The sequence below is a fragment of the Ips typographus genome, linkage group LG15 (assembly GCF_016097725.1).
Source record: "Ips typographus isolate SLU linkage group LG15, UJ_Ityp_2.0, whole genome shotgun sequence".
Taxonomy (NCBI): Eukaryota; Metazoa; Arthropoda; class Insecta; order Coleoptera; family Curculionidae; genus Ips; species Ips typographus.
In genome coordinates this window covers 6,236,065-6,258,535 of record NC_138436.1, presented here as the reverse complement: position 1 = coordinate 6,258,535, position 22,471 = coordinate 6,236,065, and the positions used below count along the sequence as shown (strand labels likewise).

The window sequence follows — 22,471 nt, the reverse complement described above, 5'->3', positions numbered from 1 at the left end:
AACCAGCAGTGTTATAACATCCTGTACTGGCGGTCCGAAGGAAACGATTCCGAAATACCTACACCTTCAAAGCTTGCCCCCAGGAACAATAAAATTTACCGTTCAGCTGGCTGAAGCGTCGGTCGGTAGTGGTCCGGGATGAACCGAACTCCCAGATGAACTGAACAATGTAGCGCGCGGCGCATCACCTGTTACCAGCTCGCGAGTCGCGACGGCGCGATGTTGCTTCGTTTACGCTACCGCGGCTGCGCGCTGAACCTTGATCGATCGCGGAGGTGCGTTCACCATTCTGTCGCGAAGACGCATTGTACCTTAAGCGTGTGAGGCTGCGCATTGTTTTCTTAAATCTAATACTACATATTAACAAAAAAGTTAGTAACTTCGTTACAACATTAATAAAATATATGTATACAGGGTGTCCCGTGACTCGACCGACAATACCTTTGCCATTTCTGGGTGTTCTATGAGTCATTCTGATGACAAAAGGTCAGAGCCACTATACTTATAGGTAAATTCTTTTTTGCTTTGGAAAAATTAGATATGCAACAACTTTTACTATTCATTATTAGGCTTTTCATATTTTCTTGAATATCTCTGATACAAAAACGAATTGACCTATGGTTGCTATAATTTTGTTCATCAGAATAACTCTTTAGAACCCTTTGTCTTGGTATACCTTTGCCTGTCGAGTCACGGGACACCCTGTATATTTGTAGTTAGTAAAAGTTAAGATTTGTTTTTATTGAGAATCTGTTCATTAATTTATTTTAGATGTATTTTTTAAATACATATTTTTTTCCCTGCATTTTATATGCAAATAATGTGAAATACTAAAAGATCTGTTTTAACAGGAATATGTTTTATTATACCATAAATAATAATTTAAAATTAGTGGTTTAATAATATATTTTATACCTTTACTGCTACGGCACTAAGTCGTATTCGTAAGGCAGAACCATTTTGTTGAACGCTCTCGACAAGGATTTTGATGAATCAAAACTTTTTACTTTACGTTTAACTTAATGTTATTTACCTGAAAGTAACTTTTATTTGGTTGGTTTGGATTTTCATAAAAGACTTATTTTTAAACTTTAGGATCTGTTATAGGTATATGCCAGTGCAGAAAGGAGATTTATTTATTCATGTGCTGAGTTACTTTTCATAATGTGACAAGCTGTGGTGCCTTTGAGTTTAGAATAAAATTTCTTATATGAAAGTTATAGGTATTTTGTATACATGCTGTCTGACAAAAACACCAAGAACAATGAAATTAACAAAATCTACATTTTTAAATGACACTGGAAAATGTTATTACATAAATAAACCGCTTTCCTGCATTTCTTCCGTTTCAAAGACGAAAATGTCAGTGCTTTACCTATGTATTTTTGAAATGACAAAATGCAGCCAATTTATTTATGTAAAATATATGCAGATTGTTCGTTTGGAAAAACGTATATTTAGGCGAATTTCTTGATTTGCCATCTACGATTATTTTTTTATTGACAGTACGTATAAAATATTTATGCAAATATCTTAACTTTTGTATAAGTTTTTTTTCGAAATTGAAAAATAAATAATAAACAACCTCAGCTTGTCACATTATAGAAACTAACCCTGTAGAAATGGAAACGATGCTGGAACTATTTTTACACCAGCATGTGTCGATACTGGTTAGACACAGTTTCGGTTTAATGTCGTAGCCAAAACGAAAATGTTCTATAAAGAAACGTTAGGAAAACATCCTAGATCAAACATAACCGTTTCATAATCGGTTGTACGTTTCTAAGTTGACACAGGTTTGTTGCAGATTCGTAACGGAGTCAAAACTAAAAAGGAACATTTTTAACGTAACAGGGAGAATGTTGAGTTGCGGGACATATAACGAACGTTTAAACTTAAAAAAGATGTAAATGTGTCAAATAAATAACGAAACAAAGAAACATAGAAACTAAATTGTATTGAAACAACGATGTTATTTTGTTTAGTGGGTAATCTAATATTAAATATTGATAAAAAAGTGGAATCAGCTGGGTTTACTTGACCCTGCCGGCTGCCCCCCTGGGTTTCTATTTAAAAAACTTGAGATTTTTCATTTTTTTTAGTCAACTTTATGATTTTTTTTTGACGACCCTGTATACAAATGAGTCATTACGCACCCTCAGTTTAATAAAACGATCCTTTATTTACAATAACCCAAAGTTTCATTGCAAAATGAAATACGGTTTTAACATAGTACAAAAATATGTTGAGCGTTGCAACTGTCACTTTTTTGGAAAAACATCAAATATTTCGAAAATGGCTAGAGATAGGCATAGGGCATTCTATACAAAAGTTGGTCAGAATTTTGTGAGGAATCCAAATATGTAATAGTATATAGGGTGTTCTATTTAAAATAAGAAAGTTGTGATCGACTTCCGGTATAAGCGGAAGTGCAACCATCTTGAAAATATTTTAGTTGGATTGGGCATGCCCACATCAGTATCCTACCAAATTTTCAAAACTCTCCTATTTATACTTTTTCCAATATCAATCGAGGTCTTTCGTCGTGGGACACCCTGTATTCAACATATGTTTATACCATAATTAAAAAACGAAAGATTTCAGCAAAAAACAAACTACGTCACTGGATTCTACGGAAAAATATCTATAAGAATCCGTTTTCACCTCTTCAAAAAGTTTAAAGATATCTGAGATACGGCGGGTACCTCAACAATGATATTTTTCAATTTTCCCCTGTATCTTAACAACGAAATGGGTTATGACAATTCTGCTGACGCCATGTTAAATTTCACAAAAAAGTAACACATTGTCGCAAAAACCGCAACCCCGTATCTTTAAAAATAAGTGAGATACCTTACAAAAGTGTCGAAAATGGGACACCCTGTACACCAACATTCCTTTAGCTATGCGATTAATCGATTCAGATACTCACTTAGTAGGTACGGTATGGAAAAAACGATGTGGTTTGCCAAAAGCAGTTGTATTAAAGAAACTTCAAAAAGGTCAAATATTTGCGCAGCAGAGTAGGGAGGGTCTAATTTTTATAAATTGGAAAGACAACATAAATGTTTTTATGCTGTCAAGTAAACATACTGACAAAATGATTGAGGTGAGGGGCACAATAGGGGTAAAACTAAAACCTGAAGCTGTTTGGGATTATATTTATATCAGGGCTAACGAATCTATCTGATAAGATAGTCGCCTTCGAGTTACTTTTGATCACTTCTATGGCGAACGCATACATATATGTTGTACAAACAAAATGAACAAGAAACCATCTCGATCACAGATTTCAAAAAATCCGTCATACAATATTTGACATCTAATAAACTTCAAACTGAAATTTTATAAAAAGGCGTAGTAGCAAAGAAAAGAAGTTTTACTCAAAGAGATTAATCGCAAGGAAGGTACAAAATAAAACAATGTGTAAACTTTTGAGTGTAAAAAAGTGTTTCAAGCGCCTTCTAAGTTTTTATACACATTAAAAGACGCGGTTTTTTTGAAGTTCTAATAATAAACATTCTGGCTCGTTCTTAGAAAACCCACTTGATAAAAGGTTGATTCTTCGATGTAAATCGAAGCTGAGCAGATACAAAAAGTTAATTTTGCTGTAGGATGTTGATCAGTCAGGAAAATAAATTGTACGTTTGATAGATATTAATGACTGATTGCTGGTGTGGTTCAATTCCAATGTCAACTTCTGCACAGTTACTCAGTTCGCCATGCGTAGATTGACATTTAAAGGAATGATAATTCTTGTAATACATCCCCATTTAGTCGGACATTAAATAAAAATTATGCGGCCAAATATTGTGGATAGGAAAATGTTGCATATGACATAACAGCAAATCGAAATAGCAAATAAAACTACACACAACCCGCGCCCCAATCTTCAGTATATTAGTAAAATAAATAAGAATTCCAGTGTTCCCCTGTACGACTTTTTATGCATCTTGCTTCACCGGGAGAATATCTGAAACAAAGAAAATAATATTACGACAAGAACATAAAAAACGTCAACAACGTTCAGCTGAATACCTAAAAAAATTTCTGACAAAAACCAAAAAAGTCAAATTTCTATTTGTTTTTTACCACTTTATTAATGATTATTTTGAAATTTACTCCGCATGTAATAAAATGTTTTAAATTTTTTTTACCAAATTATTTAGCAATAAAATGCGCAACTTCTCCATTGAACTAAAGCTCTTACCACAATAGTTTCTGAGATAGCAATGGTAATGCATCGAATTTGTAACACCCTGTATATAAAGTAAAAGTTTAAGAATTAAGTGTAGAATTTAAAATGTATTAAAAAATGTGGTTCTAAATATTTAAAAATACCCATATTTTATCTGCCACAAATTTATGCTCCACCCTGCATAGTCAAAACAAAAAGAAAACATTTCTAATTTTTGTTTTAAAAAAAATTGCCCAGCCTAAATTAAAACTGATATATATTATCACATAGCTTATAAAAAACACAAATCACGAAACGGTGCCCGCTAGATGTAACAAGTCTTCCTGATCAATCAATCAATAAATTCAATAATATACAGGATGTTACATTATAAAACATATAAAATTTGGACTGTCACAGTTTTACAAGATACTTTTTGTAGCTTCCCAAATAGTTTACTCTGTTTAAAATAATCAAATCAACCTTAATGTTAATTCCTGTCTATCTGAGATATTATTTATAGAAAGGGAATAGCTTGAATAATCAAATTATCTAAAAATTCAGAAGAATTTACTTGGTTATAAAAACACTGCAACTGCACAAAGGTGTTAGCTTTATAATCATAGTACTCATAAGATAGAAGATGTCTCATACAAGCGGTGTCTTGAGTTCATCATTTGTACTCACTGCAAACTACCTCATTATTACTATACTTTAAACATGCTTTTAGATAAGAGACACTAAATATAAAACATATTGATTTGACGTTCAATAATGCAATTTAGCAAAGTAAATAATGATGATTATTGTTAAGATTATTGTGTTAACGTAAAACTGCAATGCTTTTCATTTTAATGTCAATTTCAGTAAAAATAGTTAACTAACATTAAAACTTGCTCTTTTATGCACTGTTCTAATGTAGTACTTCTTGGTGGGTAATTTGAGCCTTGTTTAAGTCATTTTCTTTATAAAAGTTATGCTTTCTCACCCACATGAAAAAGTAGTGAAGTATTCAGCATATACCAGATACAGATCTGTAAGATAGGCCTAATTTAATTAACGCACTTGTGTGGGAATTGATGGATGTCATCCGGGAAAAATAAAGATTTCAATTTCGGGGCAATGATTCCGAATTGGCACGTTTTTACAAGGACTGGCTGAATACTTTGTTACAAATTTATTAGTTATTAAGTTGTGATTAAATGGAGTTATTAAGCAATTGAGGATATTCATTACACACCCTACTCCGAGCACAACAACTTAAAAAATACCAGACAAGAAAAATGTGTAGTAATGATGCATCAGCAGGGTTAAATACCTAGGTTAAGTTTGAAATTGGTATTATAATCTTACTTAGACCAGCAGGCTCTATGTCATTCAAAAAATATACATTTACTTGATTTTATTGTCTAATTTTCAACTATTATTGAAATATTGTATTAAAATTACAAATATAACTATTTTAGCTGCATGGGAATCTGTTTGACATAACATAAATAATAAAAACAAAAGCAAAGTGACAAATTCGAACTTTAGTTGACATAACAACTGATGGAAGATGGCTTAATCAGCAGAATTTGAACTGAAAAAAATTGAACTTAAGTATTGGATTGTTAAAAAAAACATTGCAGCTGCACAAATACAAGGTGTTACAAATTAGATGCATTAGCATACAAAGACATTAATATACAGGGTGTCTAAAAAGTCTGGAATATTGCAAATATCTCGAAAACTGCTGATTTTATTTTTCTCAAAATTTGCGTCTTGTTATAGTAAATAACAGCGCATGACGTGAGGGTGAAATGAGGTTCGCAAGTATACAGGGTCAGTCACAAAGTATACCAACTTTCTTAATTCAAACCTAACACACTGTATATTACTTCAGATTTTAAGAGTACTTATAAAAGCCAATTCAACGATATACGATTTTTTTTTTTTTTTTTTGTACCTACCTATAACAATGATAGGTGTAACAATGACAGCTAACGTCAATATAATGTTAAATTAATTGGCAAATTTTCCTATTACTTAAAATGGTGTTTTTGAGTGAGAAGGAAAAGACTGACATCTTAAGTATGGTGGGATATGGCGACCGTAAGAGAACGCAGCAGGAAGTATGTGATTTGTTTAATCAGCGTTACCCAAATCGTGTTGCAATAACTCAATCTTGTGTAAGCAAATTGGTGAAAAAATACAACGAGACGGGAACTGTGAAAGACAGACGCAGATCAGGCAGACCAAAGGCAGCCACTGGCGGTGATGAATTGAGTTTAAACCACCACGTGAGTATTCAGTCAGTTTTAAATTTACTTAAAAGGGAAAAGATTCGGCCTTATAAGAACTAGTAGAAGATGACTTTTATAGACGATCAGAATTTTGCGAAGTCTTAATGGAAAAGTGCAATGTTGATCCTAATTTCGTCTATAACATTATTTTTTCGGATGAAGCTACTTTTATGCTTAACGGCACCGTCAATAGGCATAATTGTAGATATTGGTCCCAGATTAATCCTCGATGGATGGAAGAAGTAAAGACTCAAAAACCCCAAAAAGTTAATGTTTGGGCCGGTATTGTAGGCCATAACTTTATCGAACCATTTTTCATTAATGGAAATCACGTTTGAAGTGTATTTAAATTTGTTGGTCGAGAATGTTATTCCACAATTAGAAGTTCTTTATCCAGATCGCCAGAACATTTGGTTTCAACAGGATGGTGCTCCCGCGCATTTTGGGCTAATCGTGCGCAATTTCCTAAATGAAACATTTCCAAATCAGTGGATCGGAAGGAGAGGCGAAATTGAGTGGCCCGCTAGATCTCCAGACCTCACTCCTTTGGACTTTTATTTGTGGGGTTATTTAAAGGATAATGTGTATGAAAATAAGCCAGAAAACATTGAAGATTTAAAAGCAAAAATTGTAAATGAAATGCGCCACATTCCGCGAATTACGTTTGATAATGTTTTTTTTACGGGAATTCAGAGATAGACTCGGCTATTGCCTAGCTCAAAATGGCAGACATTTTGAACATCTTATAAAGTAGTTTGTGTTTTATTTCTAATGTTGGGCTAGTTTTAATTAATTTACTTAACGTTTAAGTGTTTTCATAATTTCCTCAAATAAAATTGACTAATACTAAGAATAAAGTAGCAATACTGTAGATCGTTGAATTGGACTTTATGAGTACTCTTAAAATCTGAAATAATATACAATGTGTTAGGTTTGAATTAAGAAAGTTGGTATACTTTGTGACTGACCCTGTATACTTGCGAACCTCATTTCACCCTCACGTCATGCGCTGTTATTTACTATAACAAGACGCAAATTTTGAGAAAAATAAAATCAGCAGTTTTCGAGATATTTGCAATATTCCAGACTTTTTAGACACCCTGTATACTAACGTATATAGACCTGCCCCTATTCTATCAAAGTTTGTGCCAAGATGAAATGTCACATTATAAACGGCATTTAGCACATCTTTTACCCCACCAAAATTTGAGCCAATTATGTAGGCAATGTTGCACGCTTGTGCAACTACGCTGACAAGTAATACACAGTTATAAGAGACGAAAAGAAAGACGAAATTAGTCTATGGCGAAAGTCTTACTGTAAAAAACTTTAGTGTGTATTTTTTCAACACATTTGTTCTGCATATTAATATATACGAGTATTTTAAAATTTACATTTACAAAATGTTTATTCTCAAATAAAACGAAATGGGTTGGATTTAGGTATAGGCAAGTAAATTGAAACATATAGTAATTTTTAATGCTCAAAATGATTCCGTCATAAAAAATGTGGGTTTCTATTTAAAAAACTTGAGATTTTTCATTTTTTTTAGTGGCAAGTTTATGATTTTTTTTGACGACCCTGTATACAAATGAGTCATTACGCACCCTCAGTTTAATAAAACGATCCTTTATTTACAATAACCCAAAGTTTCATTTCAAAATGAAATACGGTTTTAACATAGTACAAAAATGTGTTGAACGTTGCAACTGTCACTTTTTTGGAAAAACATCAAATATTTCGAAAACGGCTAGAGATAGGCATAGGGCATTCTATACAAAAGTTGGTCAGAATTTTGTGAGGAATCCAAATATGTATTAATATATAGGGTGTTCTATTTAAAATAAGAAAGTTGTGATCGACTTCCGGTATAAACGGAAGTGCAACCATCTTGAAAATATTTTAGTTGGATTGGGCATGCCCACATCAGAATCCTGCAAAATTTTCAAAACTCTCCTATTTATACTTCTTCGAATATCAATCGATGTCTTTCGTCGTGGGACACCCTGTATATGTTGTACAAACAAAATGAACAAGAAACCATCTCGATCACAGATTTCAAAAAATCCGTCTACAATATTTGACATCTAATAAACTTCAAACTGAAATTTTATAAAAAGGCGTAGTAGCAAAGAAAAGAAGTTTTACTCAAAGAGATTAATAGCAAGGAAGGTACAAAATAAAACAATGTGTAAACTTTTGAGTGTAAAAAAGTGTTTCAAGCGCGTTCTAAGATTGTATACACATTAAAAGACGCGGTTTTTTTGAAGTTCTAATAATAAACATTCTGGCTCGTTCTTAAAAAACCCACCTGATAAAAGGTTGATTCTTCGATGCAAATCGAAGCTGAGCAGACACAAAAAGTTAATTTTGCTGTAGGATGTTGATCAGTCAGGAAAATAAATTGTACGTTTGATAGATATTAATGACTGATTGCTGGTGTGGTTCAATTCCAATGTCAACTTCTGCACAGTTACTCAGTTCGCCATGCGTAGATTGACATTTAAAGGAATGATAATTCTTGTAATACATCCCCATTTAGTCGGACATTAAATAAAAATTATGCGGCCAAATATTGTGGATAGGAAAATGTTGCATATGACATAACAGCAAATCGAAATAGCAAATAAAACTACAAACAACCCGCGCCCCAATCTTTAGTATATTAGTAAAATAAATAAGAATTCCAGCGTTCCCCTGTACGACTTTTTATGCATCTCGCTTCACCGGGAGAATATCTGAAACAAAGAAAATAATATTACGACAAGAACATAAAAAACGTCAACGTGTTTTAACCGATTTCAGCTGAATACCTAAAAAAAAATTTAAATGAACTTTTTATAACATCCGGAGATTTCCGACAAAAACCAAAAAAGTCAAATTTCTATTTGTTTTTTACCACTTTATTAATGATTATTTTGGAATTTACTCCAGATGTAATAAAAAAATTTTAATTTTTTTACCAAATTATTTAGCAATAAAATGCGCAACGTTGTCTCCATTTAACTAAAGCTCTATCAACCATATAATTAAAACTAAATAAAATGAACAAATCCTACAACCTATCTATAATAATTTTTTTTAAAAGCCTCCTGAACTGTGTCAAATTATCGCAGGTTTTAATAATCACAGGTAGTTTATTAAATTCTATTAAGCCTTTATACAGCACAGAGTTGAGCAACTGATTCGTGTTACATCTGTTTGTCAGTATAAAATCTGTACGATTTCTTGTACCATAATTGTGTACATCTTCAAAAACTGTTAACTTATCGCAGATATAGTCAGGTAAAAAACGTTTTTTTAATTTAAAAATAAACAAATAAACACTAAAAATAATTCTTTGGTTGTTAGACAGCATATTTAGGACACTCAACATAGACTTCACAGGAGTATAATGATTACACTTTAAAATCAGTCTCATTGCTCTGTTTTGGATTATTTCCAATTGATTTATCTTGTATTGGGGTAAATTGAACAGCAATGTTGAGCAGAATTGCAAATGTGGAACCGCAATGGCATTATACAACATTAATTTTTTCTACGAATGTTTGCAAATAAGCTACTTTGCATACGTAAAAGTGTGTGCAAAGTGGCACTTTCCCGCACACTTTTTAAAATGCTGATTATACCTTGCAACAGTGGTTTTATATAGACTATTATACATAAAATCTGCTTAGAATTTTGCGTAGAATTCAAAAATGTAATAATATTCAGGGGTTTCATATAAAAAACACGACTTTTTTCACATTATTCTTCCGTACAGTTTAGGTAAATAAACCACCTTGTCTCTGTCTTTGAAAATGAGGCTTGTTTCCTTAGAAACCAAAGCTCATTGTCAAACAACGCATTTATATGCAATTTAAAGTCTACAACAGTGTTTATTCTTACTTATTTAAGTTAAAAAAACTATTTTAATAATGGATATCACTGAAGATGAACTTCCGGAAGATGTTCTAAAAGCCGCCAACATGGCTAGTTTGCAATTGCTGCCTCTCAAATCGCGATAAAAATACGAGAAACAGTACGAGTTGTTTACCCAATGGTGCGAACAAAAGGGGATAAAAACCTTAAAGGAAGAGGTACTTTTAGCGTATTTTGTTACTTTAAGCAAATAATTCAAACCTAACACAATGTGGTCAAAGTATTCAATGCTCAAAAATGTAATAAAAATAAAAGGAGACATCGATATCGGTGAATTTTATAAGCTCACTGCATTTCTGAAAAAGCAGATGTTGGTTTTAAACCTAAAAAGGCGAAAATTTTTACAAAAGAAGAAATATTCAGTTTTATGAACTCCGCACCAGATGAAATTTTCCTGTTAATTAAAGTTGCCACTATATTCGGACTTGCTGGTGCATATCGAAGGGAAGAGCTAGCCAATTTAACCACTACAGATATTGAAGACAAAGGAAACCTCATAATTGTTAAAATTAGGGATTCCAAAAATCATACAGCAAGAAACTTTATAATATCAGAAGAAGTTCATAACGGAACCTACCTGCGACTGTACAGAAGATACACCGGCCTACGTCCAAAAAAGTCAAACAATCGTTTTTTCCTAGTTTACAGAAAGGGTAAATGTTTTTCGCAAAATGTTGGAGTAAACAGTTTTGGAAAAATGCCTTCTGAAATAGCTATTTTTTTGAAGTTGCCAAATCCAGAACTCTACACAGGACACAGTTATCGTCGATCATCGGCAACGTTCCTGGCCGATTCTGGAGAAGGAATCACTGACATAAAACGCTTGGGGGGTTGGAAATCGACTACGGTAGCTGAAGAATACATTGATGAATCCACAAGTTATAAAAAAGGATTAAGTAACAAAATTCTGACCTTCAATCCTAAAGAAAGTGAAGCAGTTCCAAGTACCAGTATTTTACCTTCAGTTGCTCAATCTGCGATCAATTTAAAAAACGCGACCAACTGCTCAATAGTTATAAGTTGTTGTTTTTAATATCAATAAAAATTAAAAACAAAATGTATAGATATTTCATTCGTAGAAAAAATATTGTTCCTAACACGTGTGCAAAGTAGTTTTCCCGCACTTGAAGCTTATCCGAACTCCGCTTCGCGTCGTTCGTCTAACTGCTTTCGCGTGTGGGAAAACATAACTTTGCACACTGAATAGGAAAACTACTATTGTACTCATTGACAAATTTTTCCCAATCCTTGTTAAGAATTCAACTTTTTTTGCGAATTTGCTCATTATATAATCGACATGAGAATGGAAATTTAAGTTGGCATCCAAAATTACACCCAGATATTTAATATCTTTTTCATAAAGAATATTTTCCCCGTTTACAGTTATCTTTACATTGTGAATGTCTTCCTGGTTTATTTTCGATTTTTTGCTAAATACACAGAATTTTGACTTATTTGTATTTAAGCCTAGTTTATTATTACAGAGCCAGTTAAATAGTTCATTAAGTTCATTGTTTATAATAATTGACATTTCGCGGAGATTTTTCCCTATTATATAAATCATGGTGTCGTCTGCAAATAAAACTATCTTACATCTTTTAAGCGCGTAGACCATATCATTAATATATAACAAAAATAGTAATGGACCCAAAACTGTGCCTTGCGGCACACCAAACATTACATCAATAACGTTAGACATATAATTTTTAAACTTAACACGTTATTTGTTCATATAAAGATTTTTCCTAAAGTCACTCCTAAGGGAGATATCGAGCCCCAATTAACTGCCTTCCAATTAACGGTTTTGGCCGTAACTTTTGAACCACTTTGTATATTGTAATGATTTTTGAGTTTAATGTTTTATCGAAGAACACCTATTTGATATCAAAACCAGGTATCTCGTCTTAGCAGAAAGACAGGAACTAACTGGTACCTAAGACAAAATTTGCTTAAACTTTGACAGCTGTCATTACTTTCAGCTGCAAACGCCATTAATGTATACTCTTGACATTTTTATCGAAAAATTGTACTCCTCTTTTATTTTGATAAAATAGACGGTTTTCGAGATAAATCGATTTTTCATTGAACTGCTTAAACCACAATGTTATTAAAAATATTCGTTGCACTAGTTTTTTTATGTAAATTAGTATTCAAAGTTTATGTGTAGAATAACGAAAGATATGGAAGAATACTCGTTAATTGAATAAGCATTTAATTATTTATTTTTTTATTAATTTAATTTAATTTTATAATTTAATTAATTTAATTTAATTTATTATTTTATTCATTTTTCACCTCTGCCAACCCCTACTGTCCCTACCAGCTTTCATACTTTTTCGTTTCGTTCTGCATTAATTTCGTTTTCCATGTGTATTTTAAACAAAAAACGAATTCAAGTAATATTTTTAATAACGTTTTGGTTTAAGCAGTTCAATGAAAAATCCATTTATCTCGAAAACCGTTCATTTTATCGAAATAAAAGAAGAGAACGATTTTTCGATAAAATTTTCAAAAGTATCTATTAATGGTGTTTGCAGCTGAAAATAATGACAGCTGTCAAAGTTTAAGCAAATTTTTTCTTGAGTACCAGTTAGTTCCTGTGTTTCTGCTAAGACGAGATACCTGGTTTTGATGTCAAATAGAAGGTCTCTTTCGATAAAACATTAAACCCAAAAATCATTACAATATACAAAGTGGTTTAGAAGTTACGGCCAAAAACGTTAATTGGAAGGCAGTTCTTTGGGGCTCGATATCTCCCTTAGGAGTGACTTTAGGAAAAATGTTTATATGAATAAATCGTATTATTTTGACCTCCCCTGTATGCTCCCGAGAGATTGTCATATAGTTATGGGACACCCTGTATAGCCCTTTGTTTCTTACTGTGCCCATGGACACTTACAAATTCATTATTTGAGCGTTTCCTACTGTTGCTGCCGCGAGAACACCTTTATAAACGCTCGCCAAACACTTTCCCCTACCACTATATCCATTGTTTTGATTGGGCAAACCGTTTATTCGGTTAGAATGTTGATGAACACAAACGTGTTTTTGTCGCCATTGTTTGTTGTAAGTTTATGACTGTGTACAGGTGCTATTTTTGACCATGGCTGGTAAGTTTTGTGCTTATTTGCTTTGTAAAGAGTTAGAGATTAGATCTGTAATCATATCAGGAAGTTATCGAATACGTATATCAGGATTTTGATACAATTTTGGTGTTGGGTTCACGATGAGCACACTAGGCCTGACAAGAATGTTTTTTCTAGGTGATCAAAAAGATATTTATAAAAAATTAGAAAATCTCAATCCAGACGAACTGTTCAATTGGTTAGAGGAAATTCCCAAAGACAACGTCAGTGAGCTGGGTGATGTCAGTGATGACGAAATTGTAGAAGAAGAGGAAATTACTATTCCTTGGTCAAGCCTCCCTGCCGCTTTTGACATCGAGGCAATGCCTATAATTTTCGACAATGAGTTAACCATGCAAGTTGCTGCGGAACCAGGTGAGGAAGAAGAAGAATGGAGCAGCGACGATGAGATTCCGCTTTCTATACTACGAGCCCGAGAGTTTTCAAAGAAAACAATTTGGACAAAATCGGCCTCTAACTGCCTACAAATCATGAAAGAGTTTTGTGAAGATTCTGGACCAAATATTGATTCAGAAGTGGAATCGCCGACGGATATGTTTCTGCAGATTTTTCCTGATCAGCTTTTGGAACATATGGTATTCCAGACCAATTTATATGCGCTACAAAAATCAGGTGGTAATTCAAAAGTTTTCAACCCTACCAACCTGAAAGAAATGAAATGTTTTATTGCTATAAATTTAGCAATGGGGGTAAAGAAGTTACCTAGTTATCGCGACTATTGGTCATCTAGACCCGAGCTGAGAGACCCTTTTATAAACTCTGCGATGGCAAGAGATAGATTTTCTTGGTTATTGGCTAACCTTCATCTAAATGACAACTCAGTGCAACCAGGTAAAGATTCACCAAAATATGACAAATTATATAAAGTGCGTCCTTTGTTGGATATTCTAACCGATACTTACAAAAATTCCTTGAAACCCTCAAAAAATCAGTCCACAGATGAATCTATGATAAGATTCAAAGGTCGAAGCATGCTAAAACAGTACATGCCTAACAAACCTGTCAAAAGGGGATACAAGGTTTGGACTAGGGCAGAAGAGTCAGGATATATTTGCCAGTTTCAAATTTATACAGGGAAAGTGGGTCAGATTGCAGAAACGAATCTTGGCCGTAGAGTGGTTGAAGATCTAACAAGAGACTTGGTGGGAAAGGGTTATCATATATATTTCGACAATTTCTTCAACTCAGTTGAACTACAAAAAAGTTTGCAGACTGCTATGATTTACGCTTGTGGGACGGTTAGGAAAGGACGAAAACATTTACCAACAGATATTGCCGTGGACAAAGATTTGAAGAGAGGTGAGAGCGACTGGCGAGTTAGCATGGACGGATTGACATTTGTAAAATGGAAAGACAATAGACCCGTCCAGTTTCTTTCTAATTATTTGAATCCCACTGAAATTGACTTCGTCTTTAGGAAGAAGAAAGATGGATCTGTCGAAAATATCGCCTGCCCTGGATTAGTCAAATTGTATAATACACACATGGGATACGTCGACAAAGCCGACATGTTCAAATCTTTATATGAAGTAGACAGAAAATCAAAAAAATGGTGGCATAGAATTCTCTTCCATTTCATAGATTTGTCACTTGTCAATGCGTGTATTTTGTATAAAAAGAGAACAGATTCTCCAACCCAATTGAACCTAAAAGATTTCCGAATGTCTGTGGCACTTGGACTAGTAGGAGCGGAATTAAATGTAATGAAGAAAGGTCGACCTACAAAAATAGTACATCACTTCAAACGCACAGTGCCGTACGAAGTTCGATATGACTCTTGCGCGCACATGCCAATTCACGGAAAGCCAGGAAGATGCGGTTTTTGCAGTTCTAACGCGGAACCACATAAATCTAGATGGCACTGTACCAGGTGAGATACAATGCATAAATATGACGTTGTGGAAACTAATGGACATTTTCTTTCCTTTCAGATGTGAAGTTGCATTGTGCCTGAATGACAAAAAAAACTACTTTATAGAATATCATAAGAAATAAGTTCTTCTGTTATTTTATAAAGCAGAACTGATGTATTTACATTAAGATTTTATAAGATTTTCTGGTCTTTCAAAATTCTTTCAAATCAAATGTCATATTTGTTAGAAAAATTAAATATATGTTTAACCTTCGCTAATGCCTAGTGTCTTTATGGTGAGCACTCCCTTCAAAAGCAAAATTAAAAACAAAATTTGAAAACTAACCTCCTCACAACATTCAGTTACCTCCAAATAATCAGCTTTTCCAAAGTATATACACTTTTCGGTCTGGAAAATAATTCCGGCCTCAAAGGGATAGGGTAAAAGTTTAAGAATTAAGTGTAGAATTTAAAATGTATTAAAAAATGTGGTTCTATTTAAAAATACCAATATTTTCTCTGCCACGAAGTTATGCAGCAGCCTGCATAGTCATAACAAAAAGAAAACATTTCTAATTTTTGTTTTAAAAAAAATTGCCCAGCCTAAATTAAAACTAATATTATCACATAGCTTATAAAAAACAAAGATCACAAAACGGTGCACGCTAGATGTAACAAGTCTTCCTGATGAATCAAAAATTCAATAATATACATTATAAAACAAAGACAATTTGGACTGTCACAGTTTTACAAGATAATTTTTGTAGCTACACAAATCGTTTACTCTGATTAAGATAATCAAATCAACCTTAAATTTAATTCCTGTCTATCTGAGATATTATTTATAGAAAGGGAATAGCTTGAATAATCAAATTATCTAAAAATTCAGAAGAATTTACTTGGTTTTAAAAACGCTGCAACTACACAAAGGTGTTTGCTTGAGAATCATAGTACTCATAAGATAGAAGATGTCTCATACAAGCGGTGTCTTGAGTTCATCATTTGAACTCACTGCAAACTACCTCATTATTACTATTACTTTAAACATGCTTTTAGATAACACTAAATATAATACATATTCATTTGACGTTCAATAATGCAATTTACCAAAGTAAATAATGATGATTATCGTTGAGATTATTGTGTTAACGTAAAACAATAATGAAAACTGCAATGCTTTTCATTTTAATGTCAATTTCAGTAAAAATAGTTAACTAACATTAAAACTTGCTCTTTTATGCACTGTTCTAATGTAGTACTTCTTGGTGGGTAATTTGAGCCTTGTTTAAGTCAATTTCTTCATAAAAGTTATGCTTTCTCACCCACATGAAAAAGTAGTGAAGTATTCAGCATATACCAGATATATGCTGAATACTTCTATATACTATATATCTGTAAGATAGGTCTAATTTGTTACTTGAACTATACTTAAAAATTGCCAGACGAAAAAAATGTGTAATAATGATGCATCAGCAGGGTTAAATGCCTAGGTTAAGTTTGAAATTGGCATTGTAATTTTACTTGGACCAGCAGGCTCTATGTCCTTCAAAAAATATACATTTACTTGATTTTAGAGTATGATTTTCAACTATTATTGAAATATTGTATAAAAGTTAAAAATATAACTATTTTAGCTGCATGGGAATCTGTTTGACATAACAAAATAAAAACAAAAGCAAAGTGACAAATTCGAACTTTAGTTGACATAACAAACAGATTAAAGATGGCTTAATCAGCTGAATTTGTTTCCTCAAAGTGATAAGCCGCGTGACGTCACAGTAGGGTGCTCAGGCTGCACAATATGCACTTAAAACTTTTTATATTATTTTTTACATTGAACAGTAGAAACTAGAAATCTACTTTCACAGAATGTACGCACTACTTTCCATCTGAGACCATATTTATAGAAAATGGTAAGCTCAAATAAACAAAATATCAAAAAATTGAATTTCATTAAGTATTGGATTGTTAAAAAAAACATTGCAGCTGCACAAATACAGGGTGCAGCTGCAGGGGGATGCATTAGCATTGCTATCTCAGAAAGTATAGTTGATAGAGCTTTAGTTAAATGGTGGCAAAGTTGCGCATTTTAATGCTAAATAATCTGGTAAAAAAAAATTAAAAAAAATTTCATTACATCTGGAGATATCCAACAAAAACAATTAATCAAATTTCTATTTTATTTTTTTCCACTTTATTATTGATTATTTAGGAAAATCAATTGCACCTTCTGGAGGCATTAATTTATGCTATTTAAGAAAATAATGTTTGTATTTAGCTACAACGTTTTTAGATACCATCATCAACTTAATATTTTAAAATACGGACCGGGAGTTTCGATTTCGTTTTTTTAGTAGCTACCAACCTACCGAAAATAATGATGTGCCACACTTGAAAAAAAAAAATTATACCTAGTGTACTTAGGTATTTGTTTTTTTCAAATATGCATTTGAAATTCATATGTTATCATAATGAGTAAATAATTTAGTTTGATATGATTAAGCTGATTCATCAAAACTTAACCGCGAATTCAAACATGTGAGTATCTGAAAAATAAATAACTAACGAAAAACATATTTTTTTTTAAATAAATGAAAAGTACCATAAGAAACTCTCGTTCTTTTTCGAAGGAGCAATGAACCTATTTATTAAATTATACCAGGTGTCCAAGAGCACCCTGGACATAGGAGATTAACATGGGAAAACGGTTTTGATTTTTTTGCGCCTGTACGGTTCATTTGATTGAAAAATCGTATTAATGAAAGTTGTAGTACCTATCACGGACTAATTTTCTGTATTTTTTTCAGATCTCTAACTTGAGCCATTTCGTCGTAAAACACAAAAAAAAATGCGAAAATTTTAACTTTTTACCTGCACTGTATAAGCGGTTGCCGAGCAACCGTACCAGCAACAATGAAATGTTTACCCGTTGCCCGACAACCGCCTATACAGTGCAGGCCAAAAGTTTAAATTTTCTCATTTTAGTTCGTGTTTTACGACAAAATGGCTCAAGTTAGAGATCCGAAAAAAATACAGAAAACTAGTCCGTGATAGGTACTACAACTTTCATTAATACGATTTTTCAATCAAATCAACCGTACAGGCGCAAAAAAATCAAAACCGTTTTCCCATGTTAATCTCCTATGTCCAGGGTGCTCTTGGACACCTGGTATAAAACTAAATTATCTACTCATCATGACAACATATCAAATTCAAATGCTTATTTTTTTAAAAAATCTTAAAATACCAACTACATAATACGAGTACACTAGGTATATTTTTTGACAAGTGTGACACATCATTAGTTTCAGAAGGTCTGTGGCTACTAAAAAATGAAATAAAAAGTTTAGGTCGGTATTTGAAAATTTGAAGTTGACGTTGGTATCTAAAAAAGTAATGTTTGAGCTGAAAACTAAAACTATTTTCTTGAAGAAAATGTGCCTCCAGAAGGTGCCATTGATTAAAGTGGTAAAAAAATAAAATAGAAATTTGGCTTTTCCGGTTTTTGTCGGATATCTCCGGATGTAATGAAACTTTTTTGAATTTTTGTTTTTTAACAAATTATTTAGCAATAAAATGCGCAACTTTGCCTCCATTTAACTAAAGCTCTATCAACTATACTTTCTGAGATAGCAATGCTAATGCATCGAATTTGTAACACCCTGTATGTTTGTTTTAAAATCATGGTACTAGATAAGGAAATGTTGTATCATCTAAGTAATTTCGTAGACATCATTTGATCTGAAGAATTGACACGTATATGAATTAGATTATTACTGTTCCTTCAAACATGCATTTAGATAACACTACATACAGTGCTTTTGTAACATGCATGCTGCCTAAGTTCAATAAAATTAAAAAGACTAACTTTTCACAAAAATTTTCGAACCCTCATGTTTTTAATTTTATTAACCGCTGCTTGTGTTATATGACTTGGAATTATACAGGGCCCAAAAACTGGGTGTTTAAAATATTTTTGATCTTTTAAATGGCAACACTTCTTTATTATTGTATAATTTGGATTCTAGAAACAAACAATTCTAAATATGTTCCATGCAACTTGTACCACAATTGTCCTGTAAATATTGATAATTTGACACCAATAATTTTCTAATAAATCAGATTAACATCCCCAAAAATTATTGATGACATTTTTTTGAAAAAAATTTAAAAAGATTATAAACCGTCTTGGTTATTGTAACATTACATATAGAGTTCATTTTGAACAGCTGATTTTATTTTCTTTCAATTTTTTTAAGTAAAAGTTGTAGGATCTATAATTTTGAAAAGTGTATTTGACATTTGTTTGAAAACAATTGAATATCAGTATGGACTATGTTGCATGAAATATGTTAAGGATTGTTTGTAGAATCCAAAACCTCCTATAAAAATAAGGTTCCAAGTGTTTCTGCAACAAGTAAAGCCCACTTTAAATCTTAGTTTAAGTATTAGTAGGTATTAGTACTCACTGTAAAAATTAAAGGTGATTATAAATGATAAGTTTATGGAGGTTATTACATGACATATAGACTGACAAGTGCCAGTACATAAATAGTAAATATTTCATAAAAAGTTGTAGCTTGTAGCTGCAATCCTTTTTCTTTAAGCCGAAACCCAAAACAAAAATAAAAAAGTTAATAAAATCATGTACCTAAAAACTATAACTTTTGTGATAATATTCATGTCAATGCCAGGTTAACCATACTGCAGGTGCAAAAAAGGCAAAAAGATTTAATTTTAGTATTAGCCATAAGAAAATTTTGGTTTTTAAGTGAATTCAGTTATAACTAATACGAAATTTAAATTATTTTTTTATGAACTAGTTTGGTCATAAGCATTGATTCTATTCTTAGTCCTAATATTAATAATATAACTAAAATTTTGCTTTATAAAGTAGGCTTAAGTCCCTTCCATTTCATCACATTCAAGACATTGTATAATACATATTAACTCAATGTTGAGCAATGCCGATTACTAAAGTGTACAATGATAATTATTAAACATAAAACAATAATGAAAAATGCATTAGTTTTCAATGTTTTCATTTTAATGTTAATTTAAGTAAAATCAATATACTGACCTTAAAACTTGCTTTTTTATTCACGGTTGTAATGTAAGTAGTTGATCCCATTGCACACCATTTCACTCTTCAACTTGATTGATATGTTGCAATCTTCTTAGTGGGTAATTTGTTCTTCGCTTAGGTCAATTTCTTCATAAAAGTTATATTTTCTCATCCACATGGAAAAGTAGTGAAGTATTCAGCATATACAGGATACAGATCTGTGAAATAGGCCCAATTTGTTAGTTGAACCACCCTTAAAAAATTGTCAGACTAGACAAATTTTTAGTCATTTATACAAGTGATGCATCAGCAAAGATTATATAGGTTAGGTATGAAATTGCCTAATTGTCATTGTAATCTTACCTGGGCTAGCAGGCGTTGTGTGCATTATGACCATTGAAAAATATACATTTACTTGAATTCAGTGTATAATCTTCACCAATTATTAGACTATTGTAATAAAAATACAATTATCTTAGCTGCATGTTAATTTTTTTGACACAACAAAACAAAAGCCAAGTGACAAGACAAGTTGGCATTTGACATCACAACAGATCCAAGTTGGCTTATCAGCGGAACTTGTTTTCTCAATGCTATACGCCGGGTGACGTCACAGTGGATGCTCGGGTGCATAATATGCACTTAATACCCAAGGAATTACAGGCGTTGTCCGTGGTTTGGTATTACTATTTGATAGTCCATCTTCAAAGAGTGGAGACATTACATTCTTCTGAGGTGGTATTTATAGGAAGGGGTAAGTTCGACTAAACGAAATAGGTATCTAAAAAATGTATATTTATTAAGTATTGGATTTATTGTTTTAAAAGAACATTGCAGCAGCACAAAGATGTTTTCTTTACAATTATAGTACTTGATAGGCAGATGTTCAGCCTTATGCCGTAAATCCATTGACTTAATATCAATATTGAAATAATTTCAATGAAAATTGACCACTATTTACATTTTTGGTCACATAGATATGCACTAAGGACAATTGATTAAAAAAACTGTAGGTAACAATTGATTGATACAATTTCAAGCTTCACTATGGCAACATTGCATTTGTGTTATGGCCAGACCAAACCAGACGGAGAAGTCCCGACCTAACCTCACAAATTATGTAAGTTTTAAAGGGCGTTTGGTGTTTTTCAGTTTTTTTCCCGGCAACGGTAAGTACTTAATTCAAAATTAGAATAAAGTACCAAACTTAATTTTTAAATCAATTTTAGATATGTCTTAGAAAGCCTCAAGACAGCAATATATTCAATTTCTAACTGAGGTAGAAAGTTCTGAGGTTTTAAAGTGGGGAAAAGGTACCCCAGATTTAAAAAGACAATCTTGGGAACAAGCTGCAAAGGCTATAAATTCTATTCGAGGTACCCAAAAAACTGGTGAACAATGGAAAAATGTATATAATTTGTTAAAATACCAATCCCCATATTGCAGATTCCTTACACTTAATTGCCCTTGGTGTCATGAAAAGATGCGTCACTGGATGGAGAGATGGGCATTTTGGTACATATCTTACGAAATGGGCTGCCAGGGATACCACTTTAGTATCAAAATTTTTAGTATCTTGTAAAATGCCTTCAGAAATACATCGAACGGTTCGTGGGCTTGACGTTTTAGCTTATTGGAAGGCATCAGAATATCGCACATTTTTACATTACTTAAGTATTATCGTATTAAAAATAGTTTTACCTTCTGATGTTTATGAACATTTTGTACTATTCTTCTGTTCAATAACTATTTGTTCCTCTGAGTTTTACACTCATTTACTACCATTAAGTCAAACGTTACTGGAAAATTATGTAGAACTGTATAGAGACTTCTATGGTAAAGATTATATGACTAGCAATATACATAACCTTTCACATTTAGTAGATGAAGTTAAGAAATTTGGAATTCTATCAACTTTCAACGCATATCCTTTCGAAAATAGGCTCTATTGCATTAAAAATTTACTGCGAAGTGGAAATCTGCCTCTCTCACAAGTAGCTAAAAAGATTCAAGAGCGACTGAAAA

The 22,471-nt window shown here is 32.5% G+C and overlaps 3 long non-coding RNA genes across 7 annotated transcripts in view; 2 read left to right on the top strand and 1 right to left on the bottom strand.

The window, feature by feature from the left end:
- The window catches only part of LOC145738083 (uncharacterized), a 147,579-nt gene that overhangs the window by 89,529 nt on the left and 35,579 nt on the right, over positions 1–22,471 (top strand). The gene's annotated exons all lie outside the window — the stretch shown is intronic.
- LOC145738247 (uncharacterized) lies at positions 7,900–21,128 on the bottom strand. Its single transcript, XR_014180657.1, has 3 exons — positions 20,810–21,128; positions 20,462–20,664; positions 7,900–9,200 (listed from the first exon to the last, which is right to left on the bottom strand). It is a non-coding gene; the product is annotated as an uncharacterized LOC145738247 (long non-coding RNA).
- On the top strand, positions 15,005–15,660 carry LOC145738238 (uncharacterized). Its single transcript, XR_014180653.1, has 2 exons — positions 15,005–15,399; positions 15,461–15,660. It is a non-coding gene; the product is annotated as an uncharacterized LOC145738238 (long non-coding RNA).